Below are 20452 nucleotides of genomic sequence, written 5' to 3'. Positions count from 1 at the left end.
ATGCGTTGGGCCAAATCTGACGTCAACTCCGCTCCAGTTCCAGTTCCGGGATATCAACGACCAGTTACACCAGATGTAGGCGAGCTTGCCCCTGGAGAGGAAACAACAGCTTCATCACACTCTTCTTAACAGAATCCTACTTGCATCCAGGCCATAGGGGATGAATCATCATACTGATATCTGGGCTCACGCTGACAAGTTATTTGTAAATTTGACTCATCATTGTAATCTCTGAAACAAAATCGCATACCCTGTTATCTCGTGAAGTTTCATTTCGCTCCATCCTCCTCTTCTGGGAGTTCCACTTTTTTTTTTGTCAGGCGGTGCATGTAGTCAGTCACCTTATATCCCTGCAGATAGATATCACGCAAATGTGTGCGCGTCAGTACTGGGAATATTTATTCCAACATTTATTCAGTATTAATTTTGCGATTTTCGGACTGAATTTTGTGGTGACAGGTGACAGACTGACGGGTTGCGTAGCCTGTGGTTTGTTTTTACTTGGCAAAGTCAGTGAACGGAAGAAGGTATCATACTCATCATGATTTACATTATTCCCTCTGGCATGTGTGTCAGTGACGTTCGCGTGATGTGACGTATCAGGTGCTGTGTTTAGATGACGCAAAGAAACCGCGTCGGCGTCACGTTATTTTCGTGTTTGTGAAGCTACAGTTCTAGGTTTTGTAATTTTTATTTTTACTTGTGGTCTACGAAACTATACAGTGCGGCTTTAAGAATATCACCGAAACGTGTAACTTTGGTACGTTTTTTGTGTAAAACTTTCAACAGATCTGACGTCGGTGAGTTAAATTGTTACTGAAAAAGATTTCTTTGGAGGTAAGGTCACACTAGAGTATCAGTTCTTTCGCAGGACGTAAACACTCATTTTAAGACTATATACCAACCTCAGGATCGGAAAAAGCCAGTTTCCGTTTTAAATAACTATCAATTAGCATCATTGGTGATCAGTCTTCCCAAGATTTTCAATATTTTTAAACGTGATGAATGACGAATTTCACAGAATTTTGTTAAGACAGCGAGTTTTGTCTTATATTCTTAAACGTCGCATAATTCGCGATATTTTTCACATTAGCGCTTACGTATAACTTCCATGACGTTGCTGCTTTACCAAGCTCCAAAAGGCAGATCTGTTTCACAGTGGCGTAATTTCAGGTGTTCAGTTTCAGTTGCGTGGTACACCTATCCTTTAGTGTAATGAACATTGATGGTTGCACTGAGTCTATGGCTGTATTCGAGCGTGCATACCAGGCGAGTGAAGAAACAGACCAAGCGAAGGAGACCACTTTGCGCGGCATCAGGAACTCGCCATCAGATCTCGACAAGGGACTCGTTATGCATCTCAAAGGACACGACGGAGGGTGTGTGGCAGTAGTTAGCAATGATGGCGCCGACGCGACGTTCTGTAGCCTCGCTGCTTACGAAGAGCGAGCCGTCCTGCATAACTAATGAGGCCACAAGGCGAGTGCTGGCGCGAAACGAGTGCAAACAGGGACAGAGGAGGAATACTACTCCATACACTGGCTGCAAGAGGAGGAGGTGGAGGAGGAGGAGGAAGAAGAGGAAGAGGTACCTGACGTGGTGGCCCACCAGTACCGGTCCACAGACGACGCCTTGCTGGCAGTTGAAGGTAATTGTGCGCTCAAGTCCCGCCAGCGTGTGGAAGACGGCGCAACTCTTCCACTTTGAGATGCAGATGCTACACCGTGCATTCAGGAATAACCATTGTATGATTTTCAATTTTCCGAAGAAACTGTTATTTTACCACTATAATAGAACGGGGTGGTCGAAGTGAAAATTAGTGCGTAATCAAATAGTGGCCTAATCTCATTATTTTGCACCGAATGAACCTCTGTGTTAGTCAAATGGTTCAAATGGCTCTGAGAACTATGGGACTTAACTTCTGAGGTCATCAGCCCCTAGAACTTAGAACTACTTAAACCTAATTAACCTAAGGACATCACACACATCCATGCCCGAGGCAGGATTCGAACCTGCGACCGTAGCGGTAGCGCGGCTCCAAACCGAAGCGCCTTGAACCTCTCGGCCGTGTGTTATTCAAGAGTGATTAAAATCATGTATAAAATTTTGAGATAAAGAGAATAAAATAAAATTTACAGCCCAAGTGAAAATCAATGAAGCTGTTCTCATACACTCCCCCTGTACGTTTTTGCTCAACTATGTGAAATGCTGAATCAAAGCATCTTTCACTGACATTCGTTACAGTTTACACACATATATAAAGTATATAGGGCTAATGTTCTTGAATAATAAGTACTCACGACCAATAAATGCCCGCAGTTAATCAAAACATATTTACGCGTCCAGCCCAAGCAATTTCGTAATACTGTAAGCAAACCACACCCCTTCACGTGTGATGCACCTGCCATATTTGAATTCAGCGCCTGCTGCTGTTCTCGACCAATGGGAACCAAGCACGTTCATCATAGTTTGTAACGCAACACGTATAATGGCTGTTTGCTAGCCTGAACGTTTGAGAATTTAAATTACTAGTATCTTATGTCGTCGAAACTCGAGCAAGTGTATTTATCAAGCAACGATAATGATCACTGATATGCAGATCCTCAGTCCTTATCTGAACAGCATGCAAATTTTTGGTTCTTACCTGAGTGTTATGAGGAAAGGAGTGAGAAAGGAGGAAGACGAAGCATGAAAGAATAAAAGACAAATGTGAGGGAAATAACTGATTTATTCTACAGTTTAAAAATGCAGAATCTCATTATAAAGAATATTTTCAGTTAATATTCTTTCATCATTCGCTTAATGTTCTTGCTCGCTACGTTAACCTCTATAAAATTTAAAACTACCGAAAGATCGAATTTCATCTTTTGCAACACATATCTGACCATGCGTAAAAACAGGTTGTCTTGATGAAATCCCCACTTTTCGAATGTTTGTCTTCTGACATTTTTAATGGTAATAGCAAATTGTGTTCTTTGAAACTGGAAAGGTAAAGAAGTACCTCAATAAGTCATATGCTCACATGGAATCAAAATTGCTTTATTTTGTACGATTCGAGCTGGTAGCATTATTATCCCTTAACTCACAAGGTGGCTTTTCTGAAATGTATACTACTAGGTGTGGTCTCTGAGACCCCTATCTTCAAACCACGATTTATGCAGTAAACTATTTGAAAATGTAATTTATCTTATATAACATTTATGGTTACAACTATATAAGTGCTGTTTAAATACAGTCCTTGTTGATTTTATTGCACTAAGTAAAGCTAACAGTACTTTATTTTTGTATGAAGCAAAAATCACATACTTTTGTGAAGTTTTTTCAATAGTACACAAAACGAACTATTAAAGAACTGAATTTTACGTTCTGAAAAATTATGATATCTCTGTAGAAATCAAATTTTCACATAAAACTAATTTCTGGGGTTTAAAGTTTCGTATAAAAACTGAACTCGATATCCAGAAAAAGAAAGGCTGAAAAATTAATATTCAGTACTGAGATCTACATCTTTCTTTACCACCACTCAGAACACATTTAATTTTAACTAACACTAAGTATTTTGTTGGAGAAACAGAAAGGTCCTCATAACCATTGTCCTGAAGTTCTTCCTCTGAATGGTCCTCTGGTCCTCTTGTGATCACAGGCTATTGAAAAATCGTTGTATTCTTCTTCTACTTCTTATTCTGTATCATTGACGTCACTCTCCATCCTCTGACTAAAAACTTAGAGTGTGTAAAGTTGTCACATTCTTGTTAACACATTTTGTACTGAACTGACGAAAGCAGATGCGTAGTTCACGAGGCGCGGTCTAGCAGACACCATCACATGTCAACAACATTCAAATAAGACGACAACGCTACTGACAATAATAATTTGTTGGGTTGGTGATCAAAAGAGGGTAGGTGTTGCATAAAAACGTTCCCTCCCATAACTGACCCACGAGAGCGACTTGGAAAGTTCTGGCGCGGTCTGAGGGACAATACTTCTTGAGTTAACATTTGACACGAATTCGGGTTGCATCAAATAATCCCTTTTTCGTATCTATATTTCTAATAAGAAGCACAACTTTTTAAATGCAATTTGTCTGCTGGTGAACCACTTAAGAAAGAGAATTCACAAATTTTACAGGATAGTTATTACAGAAAAACTTGATCAAAGACTAATGTGTATAATTCGGAAATTTGCCCAAACCGTGGAAGTATTTCAGTCCTCAAGCGATAACGGCCTAACGTGGAAAGAGAATGCAGATTTTGTAAGTAGGCTGTTTATGTTTTCTTATTGGCAACGTTACGTAGCGCTCTGTATGAAAATCACTGGCTGTGCTGTGTGCAGTCTCTGGCTAGTTTGCATTGTTGTCTGCCATTGTAGTGTTGGGCAGCTGGATGTGAACAGCGCGTAGCGTTGCGCAGTTGGAGGTGAGCCGCCAGCAGTGGTGGATGTGGGGAGAGAAATGGCGGAGATTTGAAATTTGTAAGACTGGATGTCATGAACTGCTATGTATATTATGATTTTTCAACACTATTAAGGTAAATACATTGTTTGTTCTCTATTAAAATTTTTCATTTGCTAACTATGCCTATCAGTAGTTAGTGCCTTCCGTAGTTTGAATCTTTTATTTAGCTGGCAGTAGTGGCGCTCGCTGTATTGCAGTAGTTCGAGTAACGAAGATTTTTGTGAGGTAAGTGATTTGTGAAAGATATAGGTTAATGTTAGTCAGGGCCATTCTTTTGTAGGAATTACTGAAAGTGAGATTGCGTTGCGCTAAAAATATTGTGTGTCAGTTTAAACACAGTCATGTATAATTTTTCTAAGGGGGCGTTTCATATGTCGACCCTTAGCCGAGGATACCTCACTGGAATCTTCAGATTTTTTTTTCTTGTAGTTTGTGTCATTAGTGTAGCTATTGTTTATTGCTAGCGCTTAATTGTAGAGAGAATCTCCTTTGTAGTTGCAGTGTTTCATTGTTGTTGTGGCATGCATGTAGATTTGCACCAAGTATTTCGCAGCTGCGCTTGCAATTAACTAGATATTATTTTCAGTGCTATGTTAATGTGTTCTTTTATTTTTGCTCTTCAAATTGTGTTCTTCTGTGTTGTCGTGTGAAATATTGTGACAATAATGGCGAGTGAAAAACGTAATACTAGGCTCCAAAGTAAACTGAGAAATGACAGTGAAGACGAAAGCAGTGTGTTAGCGTAACCATGTAATGAATTAACTAATGTTCAAAGTAGTAATTTGGTAATTGTGCATAGGGAAATGGAGCAGGCTGCAAATAATGGTGTAGGCAGTGAAACAATTAGTGAACAGGGAAGCATTATCGATCGATCGGTCGGCAACTGCTCGCCTCAGGATTCCGAAATGACAGGACACAATCTTGGAAATACTGTAGATTCAGGTTTTGCGTCCTCACCGTTTTCTCAAATAAATCAAGCCACATTTTCTGCTTTTCAAAATGCGAATATTGCCGGCTCAAACGCACTGCCGAATAGCACTGAGGAACATGTTTCAGACACCAGTGCAGTGTTATTACAGTTAATGCAATAAATGGGACAAAGGCTACAAAAGTTACACAACGCTTGAACAAAATCAGAAACAAATGGCACAAAATCTTCAAACGTTAGACACAATGGAACAAAATCTTCGGAAGTTAGACACCACGCTTGAACAAACACGTAAAGATTTAACTACTGAGTTACATAACATTGAATCGAAATGTCAAAAAGTCTGTAATGACGTAAAAACACAAATTTGTGAGGATTTTCAACCTATTTTTTCGCGGCATGAAAATGCATTACAGAATCACAAAGCAGCCATAAAAGAACTGAAAATCATGAGACCTTGCAAGCTAAAATTGACTCATGTGCATCTACCGATTCGGTTACGCAACTTGCTAAAACTCAGGAAAACTTAAAGGACACAGTAGATACTCTGAAAATTGGTTCAGAAAGACACATGGAGGAAATTAGTTCATTATCAGAGAAAGTAGTTGAACTTTCGGATCAGCTAAATAATTTATCTACGAATGTAGATGATAATCTGAATGACACAAAACCGGTAATCTTTAATGACACTGAAGAGTATGAACAAATTAGAAAATTCAAACAAAATCAAAATCAAATCAATACACTGTACAAAAGAGAAATCCGGGAAGTACAAGATCAGTTGGCACAAGTAATACAAGAATTACATATTTCAGAGGACACTTGCGCTCCAGTATGGGAAGAGGGACATAGAAATACGGAACAATCACAAAATAATGACACAGCGCATTTCAGAAATTATGAAAGAAATTGGCAAGGTGCACCGAATTTTGAAATGGAACCGCCGAAACGACGTAACAATGACCGATATGCGACTCGCCGACATGATGATTTTGACTATAAGTTGTTCATTACTACACGTAAATTTAAAACATTTAAGAATTCTGGCAACGACATTCATCCACAAGCATGGCTTCATCAATTCTCTCATTGTTTTCCTCCCAACTGGTCATTGCAGCACAGATTAGAATTTATGTGTGGCTACTTAGAGAATGAACCAACTGTAAGAATGCGGTCGGTCATTCACGATTGTCACAGTGAAGGAGAATTTTACCATGCCTTCCTCTCAGCATATTGGTCTCAAGCTACACAAGACCGAGTAAAACATAGCATCATAATGATGAAACATTTCGAACAATCTGAATTTTCCAGTCTTGTGAAATATTTTGAAGACATGTTGCACAAGAATCAGTACCTGTCAAACCCATACAGCCCCTCAGAACTCATCCGCATTTGCTTAATCAAATTACCTGAACATTTACGACATATTATTTCGGCAGGACGTTGCAAAGACGACATTGAAGCTTTTCAGGGACTCTTACAAGAATTAGAAATTGACACTGACAATCGTGGAACGCGAAAACAGGAACACAACATTTACAGGTCAAATCCGTCGCAATTCCACGATGAAAGAAATAATAACTGGACACGACAAGGCTATTCTTACAACGCAAATCGTGAACAAAACAGACACCACCCATATGACAACCACTGGCAGAGTAATAGTTACAGAAACAGATCACATTTCCGTAGTAACGAATATGACAGAGACAATCATAGAAACAGACAATATGGCAACCAGAACTATTGTTATCACGGGAGACAGAATAACTTCAGACGCAACGGACCACCGTGCAGTGATAATTCAGCGAGAAATTCTTCACCACTTAATCGACACAAAAGAAACTACAGGAACTACCGACATGACGACAGACGATATAATCATAACGACAGACCTGAATTTCATCAGAACTGGCGAGATTCAAACAGAGCAGGGCACTCTCGACAAGGTGAATTTGTGGAAGTTAGGTCTCCTAATCCCAATAACGACGTGCGCCAACAAAGAGACGGACAATGACTCGCACCGCAGGCAGCCACGCGCACCCGCTGGCTCCGAGAAAAATAACATAAGACGCTAGTCTTGAGATAATTTTGGCATTCCTTACCGACGTATACAACATGATAATTGCTTTTAAGTTGAAACTCTGCGCACTAGAGAGTAAAGGTTTACACCACATTTCACATGTAAAACCGTTTATTGAAAGATAATCTGCTTTTTAACTTTCTCTTTGCCATAAAACTTTTCACTTCACATTTCTAGTATGCATTGTCAGTCTTAGAAACTATTACCATGCAACAATGTTTGAAGTTAAATATCCAATCAAGAACCAAGAGAACTTATTTAAACAGAAATTACGAATGCATTGTTATAGTGAACAGACGACACAGTGTTGTTATTTGTACATTCTTGCTTTGTTATTTGCTCGATTACGTAATGACTATAAGGCTTACATACATAGAACATATACTGGTACTGCTAATGAGATTTTAATGCAACATTTTGGTTTACTTGAAAATACATTCTGGATTTAAAGTACTTTCAGTGACATACCAGATGACACAGTGGTTAGTTTATGTGACAGCTACACGATTTTATCATGACGCTACTAATGAGTGACAATTTACAATGTTGCTTTTGCAGTGTTTCTATTTTATATCTGCACAGTTTTTCTGTATTATTCTGGAAAGTAAAAGATGTTTTAGAAGTAACTTTTGTGGTATAGCTACAATGAGACAGCCTTTTCTGTAGCACAACAATACGTTACAGCACAGTACTTTCTCCATCACGGCAATAAGCGTAATAACTGAGATATCTATACGCAAAGCATTTCACTTTTGTTTATCATGAGGTAAGTACATTGACTTTTGCATCCTCAGGGGGGTACGCACTTACTTTGTGTACCATGTGTTTGGCAAGCACAAGGAGCCCTAGCTAATATGGTATTTGCTTATACAACTTTACACATTGGTACCATATTTCTCTAACATACAAATTACACAGCTATCTGATCATTTAACTGAGAGAAAAACATTTCTTTTTTACAACGTCAGTGACACATGTTTACGCAATTACAGAGTTGGATTACTTCACACTTACGAAATTGTATTTTGTCTGTACTTTGTGAACTGTTCATATCTTTTTGGAACCATTGTGATACTATGAGAGCGTTGAATGATGTATTTGGTAAGGGAGCATGATTTTAAAGTATGTTTGAGTTAGATGACACTACTGAAATGAGCAGAGAATATTTTTTAGGGTTTGAAATTGTTGGAGGAAGCTACGACGTTTTTGAGATTTGACTGAGGTGTTATGATGTTATTTTTATGACGACGATGTGTATTATGCTGTTGGGGTATGTTTATGAGGAATAAGATGATGCTACCATATATGAGGAATTTGATAATGCTACGTATTTATTATGATGAAATATTGAAGAAGTGTCAACAAATGCGTATATGAATAATGAGTAGTGTTTAGGTACTCTGATTTTAGGAAAAGGATGTTGGAAACCAAGAATCGTACTTTAAGAGTTATGAAATGTGTGTAAATGCGTGAATGTATCACAATGCCGACAAAAACTTTTTGAACACTGTTATATTCATAGGATTTTGTTTCTACACATTTGCAACGCAAATTCTTGGCCTGTGAAATTTTTTATATGAGACTGTCACTGTAATGCAAACTGGTGTTGTAAGTATTTCAGTAAGAAAGTTAAGTGACCACCTTCACGTAATGAGTCGTGGGCTCCCAGCTGCACGACAGTCGCCTGGAAAAAAGCCATTAGTGTGTGCCTTTCAGACGCACAGGTGGAGGGAAAAAAAAGAGGCCATTATCCTCGTTATTGACATTCCTTTGTAGAAGCATCGCAAATACGACATGCTCAAACTTGAAAACATATGATTATACTGTGGAGCTCTTAATTTATACCGAGCGAGGTGGCGCAGTGGTTAGCACACTGGACTCGCATTCGGGAGGACGACGGTTCAATCCCGTCTCCGGCCATCCTGATTTAGGTTTTCCGTGATTTCCCTAAATCGCTTCAGGCAAATGCCGGGATGGTTCCTTTGAAAGGGCACGGCCGATTTCCTTCCCCATCCTTCACTCACCCGAGCTTGCGCTCCGTCTCTAATGACCTCGTTGTCGACGGGATGTTAAACACTAATATCCTCCTCCTCCTCCTCTTAATTTATAATATTTACTAAAATGTCTGATGAAACAATGAGAATCATTTCACGGCTATTGTCTTGCTAGTTGAGAGAAATGCCATATGGCTTGTTTTATGTATTTATTTCCTCATTTTGTTTAATATCTAGTTTCTAGCTGCACTGCAGCGTTGGTTAAAATAAAATTTAATAGGTGTACTAATATAGTTATTTTGTGCCTACAGATCCAATCAATTATACATTTATGATCTACTTCCAAGAAAACGAGGGCACATAAATAGACATTTCCCTTCACAGGGATGCCAGCATAAATAATTTTTTTATGATTTGGTAACTTATCTGCTAGCGTAAGTTCTCGTGATGCATCACCCTAGTGTTAAGATGTGACATAGGTATTAAACATGGCCATTTTTACTGTAATATTTTTTCTGCTTGAGCTATGTCATGTTTAGATATAAGTTATTGCATCTGCTGCTGCTGTTTGCCAGGCATAGTGCTACTGAATTTCGCTTTGTATTACTCTGTTAAGCCAGTTTTACTACTGATTTATTTTTCTTGTTTGCTGCACATTGCCTTATATTAGTTGTAATATTGCAATTGCTTTGTAATTTCTATAATGCTGCTTGCTTTGCAAATCTGCATTTTTTGTCATTGCTGTTTGTGTTTATTGTTTTGTGCTGCTGCATTGCCTCGTCCCTTAGTTTAGTATCTGAGCTCAGTAGATTTAAGTTAGCTTAAGATGGGGTAGGCCATATAAGAGAACAAGTTGTGATGAATTGGAAGAAATGCATTGAGAAGCTATAAGAAAATGGTTTGACCAAAAACGTATTTTGAAAGAGGATATGAACCAAAAAAGTAGGGTGTAGGAACAACAGGTTTAGGTAGGATTTTCTTGGAAATAAATGATGAGGTCAGATAATGGAAAATAAATAATGAGGTAAGAAATATGTGAACATATAAATACAGAAAGCATGCTTGGATAGGATTTTTTTGGTGGAAACAAATGTTGAAATAAGACGAAAGATCTATCGAATGAAGTTTCAGGTTGGACTGCAGTACCAAATGTTACACTGAAAACAAACACTGCACTTTCCTCTTGTGTTATTCTGCTATGTGTTTGTGTACCCTTGTTTATTTGTGTTTTTCCTGTCTTTATGTGTTTAGCTGATGAGAGTTATATTGTAGAATTTTTCTAATACTATGTTATTTACTTTGTATAGATGTTTAGACATTATTTATCTGTTCTGTTTTGTTGCTCATGTGTGAAGTTGATGTTTCAAAAATTGTTCTGATCTTTTATGTATGTACTTATGTCATAATTCCTGTAAAACTGATGTATATGTTATTTCGATTCTTTTGTAAAGCCTGTACTACAAATGTTATCTGTATTGTGATGTTCTTTAATGATGTATTTTGTACCTTTGTAATTGTTTTCTTATGTTATAAAATTGTAATTGACACCAGTTCATCATATAATTAACTTGTAAGTTCCATTTCACTGCACACGTTTCTGTTGGTCATAGTATATGCACAATATGGGAGAAGTAGGGACTGTTAGTGTTTGCACGTGTGTTAATAATTCAGCAAGGGACTGGATAACAGCATTGCTGGCTCTAAGGACAATTCCAAAAACTTTGTGAGTGCACAAGTGCTGGTTATGGACTTGCTATATTGTCCGCAAGACTCTTCGATGGTGATTGTGCACCTGCACAGTCGCAGCAGATGGCTGCTGGCCATCTCTACGAGGACTATAGTGGGTCCACACCTTTGATGATCCACCAATACCATTATTTCTACAAGGACTACAGTGGGTCTACACCTTTGCTGACTCACCAGTACCATTATTTCTACAAGGACTGCAGTGGGTCTGCACCTCTGGTGGCCCACCAATACAGAGTAATCTCTAACAGGACTACAGTGGTCTGCTCTGTGATGACCTACCTACCAATATTCTTCAAAACTTCGACTGGCTCTGCTGTGGGTTTGCTCTGTTGTGACCCATTACCTGTCAGCATGTCAAGAGTTAGCATTGTCTTTCTGTTGGAAGGACAACACTACTACTTCAAGACTGCATGGAAAACCACTACTTCCATGTGCATTTTCTTTCACTGCTCAGACTTTGAGAAAAACACTGCAATTTTACTGTGATGAACAATCTGGACTGTCTTTATGGACCGTGAGAAAATTTTAGCTTTTGACCAACATTGTATCAATAAGTGTGTGTATTTGATATCTCTGTTATTGTAATTATGAAAAATTTTATCAAATCATTATTGGCCACTGCCCAAAACAATTTGTAAAATTTTTTTGTGGGGAGCATGGGGGCTATGTAATTAGGCTGTTTATGTTTTCTTATTGGCAACGTTACGTAGCGCTCTGTACGAAAATCACTGGCTGTGCTGTGTGCAGTCTGTGGCTAGTTTGCATTGTTGTCTGCCATTGCAGTGTTGGGCAGCTGGATGTGATCAGCGTGTAGCGTTGCGCAGTTGGAGGTGAGCCGCCAGCAGTGGTGGATGTGGGGAGAGAAATGGCGGAATTTTGAAATTTGTAAGACTGGATGTCATGAACTGCTATGTATATTATGATTTTTCAACACTATTAAGGTAAATACATTGTTTGTTCTCTATTAAAATCTTTCATTTGCTAACTATGCCTATCAGTAGTTAGTGCCTTCCGTAGTTTAAATCTTTTATTTAGCTGGCAGTAGTGGCGCTCGCTGTATTGCAGTAGTTCGAGTAACGAAGATTTGTATGAGGTAAGTGATTTGTGAAAGGTATAGGTTAATGTTAGTCAGGGCCATTCTTTTGTAGGGATTATTGAAAGTCAGATTGCGTTGCGCTAAAAATATTGTGTGTCAGTTTAAACACAGTCATGTATAATTTTTCTAAGGGGGCGTTTCAATTTTAAGTCTTAATTAAAAATCCATTGAGTGATGCGGAAAAGAGTTTGGTTCAAATGGTTCAAATGGCTCTGAACACTATGGCACTTAACATCTGTGGTCATCAGTCCCCTAGAACTTAGAACAACTTAAACCTAACTAACCTCAGGACATCACACACATCCATGCCCGAGGCAGGATTCGAACCTGCGACCGTAGCAGTCGCACGGCTCCGGACTGAGCGCCTAGAACCGCTTGGCCACCGCGGCCGGTAAAGAACTTGGATAGGACTAAGGTGTTACAGTATAAATTAGTTCTTCACGAATCTAGAAAGACTGTACATCCCTACCAAAGCTGTTGAGCGGCGCAAAACCAATAAAAGAGGCTGGCGCAGCGCGATGCTGCGAGTGTGGCATCAAACCCCGCCGCTCTGTGCAGCAACAAACGAGTTAACACGCAGTGTCGGTGCGTCAGAGAAAATGGTTCGCTCGTGAGCGCTCTGTTTGTCGTGATTTCTCGTTTCCCATTATTACTGACGCGTGCGGGCGCTTACTGGAACACTGTTGCTTCTCGATAAACACTCTGCTGCCTTCTGCGCAGTGAAACAATGAGTTTACTCGGCAAGGTCAAGCATTCCAAAGAACTGCACTCCATGCAGTATTTTCTGCCAGTTTCAGTTGACTACTAGCACTTTAAGTGATAAGATGATGTCGAATAAAAAGTATGTGTTGCAAAAACTTAACGAAAGCATTAAGGTAATCGACGTGAGTGGGAAAGACAAACTCCCTGTGCGCGAAATTACGATGTGTTCGAAATGCAGTAAAAAAGAAACTTGTAATACTTTAAGAAACAAAGGTAAGATACGGAATGAATGGATTAAAGGGAAACAGCAAATGAAAAGAAATGAGAAGAAGATGGGAAATGAAGAGACTAACGAGATAGTTTGGGAATGGCTCGTACGTAAGAAGGCAAAACACTTACCTGTGTCTGGAAACGTGTTCCGGAGTGAGGCTCTGAAAGTCACTAAAGATCTTGGAAATATAGAGTTTAAGGTATCCGCAGGATGGCTGGACATATTTAAGGCTAAGCACAAGATTGTGTGGTGTAAAGTGTGCGGAAAGCTTAAGGATTTGCAGGAAAGTGTAGCACCAGAAGACAACACTGTACAACGTATTTGTGAATTATGACCCGTAAGACGTTTTCAATGCCGATGAAGCGGTGAAATGGGATATATATCGTGCATTGCCTTCAAAATCTCTAGCAATTCGAGACTGAAAGTACGCCTGCGGAAAAATGACCGAGAGAAACTAACTGTAATGCTGTGTGGGAACTTGTAAGGTGACATGGAGAAGCTATTGGTGATTGGAACGGCGGAAAACCGAGTTGTTTCAAAAACATAGACGTCAGTAAGCTTCCAGTCACATGACAAAGCAATAAAAAGGCGTGGATTGTGAACGGTTTCGTGGAAGAATGGCTCGTTTCTTTCAGTGCCAAAATAAAAGAACGGGAATTTCTAGGTTCTCCTTTTCCTAGACAATGCAACCTGTCACCCGAAAGTCAAGATATCAAACGTGAAATTGGCTCGATTCTCAGCTGGTTCAGCCAGCTTCACGCACCCCATGGATCAGGGGGTTTTTTACACATTAAAATCCCGTTATAGGAGATTATTGGAACAGTCTGTTTTTGTTAGTGTTGAAGCAGCCAAAAGTGCTCTTGCTCTTGCATGAGCAGTCTGTCCTGGATGCAGTAAATTAGATTCGCTTGGCAGTAAGGGAAATAAAGCCCGAAAGTGTTCCCAAGTACTTCAACAAGAAGAGTTTTTGAAGTCAAGAACAAGATTCTTCTGCGGCCGTCAAAGCTCAAGGATATGTAGAAGCAATTGCTGAATTAATCAAAATGTGAACACATTCCGTGTAGTGTAGATGACTACATTCTAAGTGATGATTTGGTGTCAACTCATTCTACTGTAGGAGTCTGGCCCCATACTGCTAGAGTAATTCGGAGAGAAGCCAGGACGGACGTGGTGGTGAGGACCTAGCTATGCTCGAGAGCGCCAAGGAAACATCGTTGACAGCGCAGCGAAGCGTCAGGTGGTGACTGTTAAGACATGGGGTGGCCGTAGACCCAGGTACTCTGGGGGCGTCCAGCTCTGCGCATGGATCTCCAGAGTTATCTCGTTAATGTCGAACAAGTCAGGCCCCAGGTACACCTGAAGTACTCGCTGGCATACAGGGGTCGTCTCTCAGGCGCTGTTTAGAATACATAATCCGTCAGAATTTGTGCCTGCCACAGGGATGGGTTGAGCGGATGTAGTGAGCAGCCCCCCCCCCCTCCCTCACCACCCCTCACTCTTGAAGGTGGATGATGGACAGCGTCCAGATAAAACAGGCCAATCCTCCAGCAGGCCTGTAGGGTGATGGCGACCTCCACGCCCCATCAGTGCTGCCTTCGAAGTTGACAGTGCAGTGGGCAGCAGCTGCGTCCTTCGATGATGATGATGATGATGATGATGATGATGATGATGATGATGATTAGTGTTTTAGGGCGCACAACAACGAGGTTATCAGCGCCCGGCGTCCTTCGAGCTGGACTCCTGGCTGCATTGGCGATCGAACACAGCTAAGTGTGCTGAGGGTCGTCCTCCATAGCCGTCCATCTCACTGGATAACTGCAATTGGCACAATGGCCGAGACAACGCACTCTGCTGCCGGCCATCAGCACTCAGCAGTCAGTGGGGATGTCTATGACGTAACGCGCCCCGGGTTTCCCTCAACGTCAGCTCTCCTAGTGGCTTCAGACTTCGCATTTCAAAGGCTCTTTACCGCTAGTCCGGCACCCGTTGCATTGTACCTAGCCTTCCTGACGGCACTCTGCTTTGTCTCTAGTATGACGGTATCTCTTCGTTTCTGCGATGTCATTATGCTTCACTTGCAGACTTGGACTTGCGACCTCGGTCTTCCACCCCCCCCCCCGCCCCCACGCCCCCTCCCCCGTGCAGCGATAGCTTCCGTGTTTGCCGCCATCCCTCATTATTTCCCTCTTGGCAGTCCACTGTTCGATGAACAGGCAATTATGATTCCAGGGGCCACAAAGGCAGAACTTGGACGAATTTTTAGTGTCCGCCGGGAATACTATCCAGGAGCATAACCTCTCCCCCTTCCTCCAGAAAATTCATCTCGACTTTTTTGGTTCAGAGTTCCCTTAATAACCCCATCTTACATCTTTAGCACCAGTAGTTACACGTTATACAACTTCAGTTTTTCTTTCTTTGCCATACTGTTAATTTACAAGGCTTTCAAAGTTTGATACGTCGAAGTGATACCGTAGGTCTTCTATCATCTATTAATTTATACTGCCGAGGCTCCACTTTAGATTCTCGAGCTGGTAGAAGTTTTTTGTGGATAATGGGGTGCTGGCCCATTGACCGAAACTCCAGCTTGGAGGACCAGGATTTGATATCAGTATTTACTTCCCTAGGAGGGTTGATTTTACCCCCCTTCCCTAGATGGGACACATTTCGTCTGGCTTATTATATTATATTTAATTATATACTTCTTATTGTATTATATACTATTATATACTTATTATACTTAATTTCCTTACTACCGTCGGCCACGGTGGCCGTGCGGTTCTGGCGCTGCAGTCCGGAACCGCGAGGCTGCTACGGTCGCAGGTTCGAATCCTGCCTCGGGCATGGGTGTGTGTGATATCCTTAGGTTAGTTAAGTTTAAGTAGTTCTAAGTTCTAGGGGACTTATGACCTAAGATGTTGAGTCCCATAGTGCTCAGAGCCATTTGAACCATTTGAACCTTACTATCTCTGAGCTTAATTTACAAACCAATCAATGTATGTTTAGTACTCAGATAAATCTGGTCGTTGCACTGACTTTCGTTTAAAACAGAAGTAGATTACACAAATCGCAATCAGCTGTGATGTTCTCTTAACGCAGTATAAGGTATGCGCTGGAACATTCCTTTGGTTGTAATTCTCCCTTTCGGCATTGCTACTAATTCTTCTAGCGAGCGCAAAATATCGGAATTCAGCCTATTATTTAGGAAGGTTAAGTTCTGGGCAGGCAGCAGCCCTGGCGGCATCTCAGGCTAGTACAACAAAGGTTGTTTTCACTTTAGTGTGGTCGTACCAGTGACCTTAGCTGGTAGACGAAATGTCGCACCTGCTAAGTCGTAAGTTGTACCGTTTATCATTATTCTGCTATTCTGTAATTGCCCTCTATTCATACCTGTAGGTTTATCGTGTTCGTAGCAGTTTGCTATGACTTCTTCTGCTGAAAAACCTGATTAGAACCAATGTAAATTTGGATACGTTGTTAACATTTCTCTTTGGAATCCACTTGCTTCTTCTTTTCCCAGGAATAACTGGATCTTAGATGTCTCTACGTCAGCTTGTGTACCAGCTGGGCAGATCGTAACACTTTCCCTCCGTCTAGCAATCAACTGGTCATTGACACAGGCGGTTCGCATTCTGGGAAACGCCAAGATAGAACGCGGACGAACTTTTATTGTCTCCCGGGTATACTACCATACAGCATAACACTACTTTTACTCCAGAAACACATTTAACAGAAATTCTCTACACAGAACACAATGAGGAAGAAACAAAGGAAGAAGCAGAGGAGTAAAATGATGTCGCTAGAACCGTTAATACGCCTGAAGATGCCATTGCACGTATAAACAATGTAATGCAATTTGCAGCAAATGGCTTCAAATGGCTCTGAGCACTATGGGACTAAACTTCTAAGGACATCAGTCCCCTAGAACTTAGAACTACTCAAACCTAACTAACCTAAGGACATCACACAGATCCATGCCCGAGGCAGGATTCGAACTTGCGACCGTAGCGGTCGCGGGGTTCCAGACTGTAGCGACTAGAACCGCTCGCCCCCCCCCCCCCCCCCCCCCCGGCAATTTTCAGCACATATACACACGTTCTCCCAAGCGTTTAAAACGTGTAGTGCAAAATATTCGGTAAAAAAAAAAGTTTCGAACAGGAAATTCAAACAGTTTCCTCTCCTTGATATGTGACGTAACAGTGAAATGTAAAGGAAATAAACACGGGAGCGGTATGTATATGCGTACAGCAATAAGAGAATTTAACGTTAGAGTAAACATAAAAAAATTCCGTACTATTCTTCAATTACTGCACTTGTCTAATGTTCTGTTGTAAAATATACAGTGAATGAACATCTATTGTGCAGGAGTGAAGGTACGTAAATATGTGTCTAATTACGAATTTATACTTTTGTGCATGCTACCTGATAAATTTTATGTAGCCTGGTGACTTTTGTGTAATTCGGAAACTTGTCCAGTTTGTAAACTTATTTTAATCCCATGCAACTTTGTTTTGAGGAAGTTTTACTATATATGCATATTATTTTCTGGCAATGTATTTGCCGTTATTTGTTAAAAATATTCTGTAGCGACTTACACGAGGGGTCTTGAAAGAGTAAGTCAGACGTTCCTATGGCAGGCCAAGTAACTATTACTGAATCCTTCACTACACTTCCGAGTTTCACAGATACGCGACTCTATCTTTTAATCACAGCCACCAGGTCTTTGTAAACAACGACTTGATCGTTCTACCAAACGTTAAATGTACTGACGAATGAAATCCGCTTCTCTGTCATGACGCCACTCGAGGACCTCTGCATGGAAGTCGTTATCGCTGAAAACTCTTCTCTCTCCTCATGGTTCAACTTTCTGGTCAGCACTACCCACACCTGTGTGGCCCACGCCACATGGTTCACATCATTTCTCTACTAGCGGTAGAGACATTGCATTTGGTTCACTTAAAGCCAGAATTTCACTGTTAATCTGTGATCAATGTAGACGTTTCGCCCACAGGAACCGTTGTGCCTCGCGCATTTCAGTTTGGTAGCGCGTACCCAGCTGCCGCGCCATTTGACTCTCACGCTGTGGCGGACCCTTTATCCGTAGCGCAGCGGAACGCTGTCTGCAGGAAACCGGAGGACACGTAACGTACCACCTCCTGACAATGCGCCACACTTGCGCTGTGGTCTGTCACATGAGTAGCTTTGTGTCTGGAGTCCCTACGTAGTCTATATAATGCAAACTTTTCCCGTAAAGTATTATCCTCTTAAAAGACAGTACAGACATTTGTACCATTAAAGCTATTAAGCCACGGGCGTTTTGCAGTAGTAATCTGTATTTGAGTAAGCAGTAAACGAAACAAAAGAAAAATTCGGAGTAGGAATTAGAACCCATGGAGGAGGAATAAAAACTTTGAGGTTCGCCGATGACATTGCAATTCTGTCAGACACAGCAAAGGACCTGGAAGAGCAGGTGAACGGAATGGACATGACTTGAAAGGAGGATATATGATGAAAATCAACAAAAGCAAAACGAGGGTAATGGAATGTAGTCGAATTAAATCGGGATGCTGAGGGAATTAGATTACGAAATGAGACACTTGAAGTAGTAAGTGAGTATTGCTATTTGGGGAGCAAAATAACTGATGATGGTCGAAGTAGAGAGGATATAAAATGTAGACTGGCAATGGCAAGGAAAGCTTTTCTGAAGAAGAGAAATTTGTTAACATCGAGTATAGATTTAAGTATCAGGAAGTCGTTTCTAAAAGTATTTATATGGAGTGTAGCCATGTATGGAAGTGAAACGTGGACGATAAATAGTTTAGACAAGAAGAGAATAGAAGCTTTCGAGATGTGGTGCTACAGAAGAATGCTGAAGATTAGATGGGTGGAGCACATAACTAATGAGGAGGTCTTGAATAGAATTGGAGAGAAGAGAAATTTATGGCACAACTTGACTAGAAGAAGGGATCGGTTGGTAGGGTGTATTCTGAGGCATCAAGGGATCACCAGTTTAGTATTGGAGGGCAGCATGGAGGGTAAAAATCGTAGAGGGAGACCAAGAGATGAATACACCAAACAGATTCAAAAGGATATAGATTGCAGTAGGTACTGGGAGGTGAAGAAGCTTGCACAGGATAGAGTAGCATGGAGAGCTGCATCAAACCAGTCTCTGGACCGAAGACCACAACAACAACAATCTCCCCTATTATTCCTATTTCGCCTCAGACAGATACTCTGTGATTGTTGAACGTTTAGCAAAAAAATGGTTCAAATGGCTCTGAGCACTATGGGACTTAACTCCTAAGGTCATCAGTCGCCTAGAACTTAGAACTAATTAAACCTAACTAACCTAAGGACATCACAAACACCCATGCCCGAGGCAGGATTCGAACCTGCGACCATAGCGGTCTCTCGGCTCCAGACTCTAGCGCCTAGAACCGCACGGCCACATCGCTAAACTACATAACTTAGTTACGAGATTTTCAATTTTTTCTCGTTACTGTGTATGTGTAAGACACAATGTCGAAATGTTAACTTCAATGTTTCTGTTTGTAAACAGGTCGCTTTTAGAGCATCTTTTCCTCGGAGCTTTCGAGATGGATTGCAGCTTTTGACAAGCGTTGTTCTGCTATACAACAGCATAGTGAATACAAAACGTAAAACGAAGGTCACATACATCAGTTTTGGATCGAAACAAATGCAATGGTATTACAAACACACCTGCCTTACTTCTCTAAACGGCCGGTCGGAGTGGCCGAGCGGTTCTAGGCTCTTCAGTCTGGAACCGTGCGACCGCTACGGTCGCAGGTTCGAATCCTGCCTCGGGCATGGATGTGTGTGATTTCCTTAGGTTAGTTATGTTTAAGTAGTTCTAAGTTCTAGGGGACTGATGACCTCCGCTGTTAAGTCCCATAGTGCTCAGAGCCACTTCTCTAAACGTATGATCTGAAACACATTATTTACTGAAGTTAGAAAAAGACAGTTTCCTCGTACATTGACTTACCTCCTTAATGGCTGCATTTTCCAGCCCTGTGTGGTGCTAACGTCCCGGCGAACCGACAGGGGAACAGTTACGGCGGTCACCCGTGAGGAATGCACTGTGAGGAAGCAACGCCCCACGTCTCTATCATTCATTTCTTTCCTCCAGCTGTTGCCAGCACCTGCCGCCTCCGCCTTTCA

Source organism: Schistocerca serialis, chromosome 6 (genome assembly GCF_023864345.2).
Source record: "Schistocerca serialis cubense isolate TAMUIC-IGC-003099 chromosome 6, iqSchSeri2.2, whole genome shotgun sequence".
Taxonomy (NCBI): Eukaryota; Metazoa; Arthropoda; class Insecta; order Orthoptera; family Acrididae; genus Schistocerca; species Schistocerca serialis.
This window is presented reverse-complemented; position numbering follows the sequence as displayed.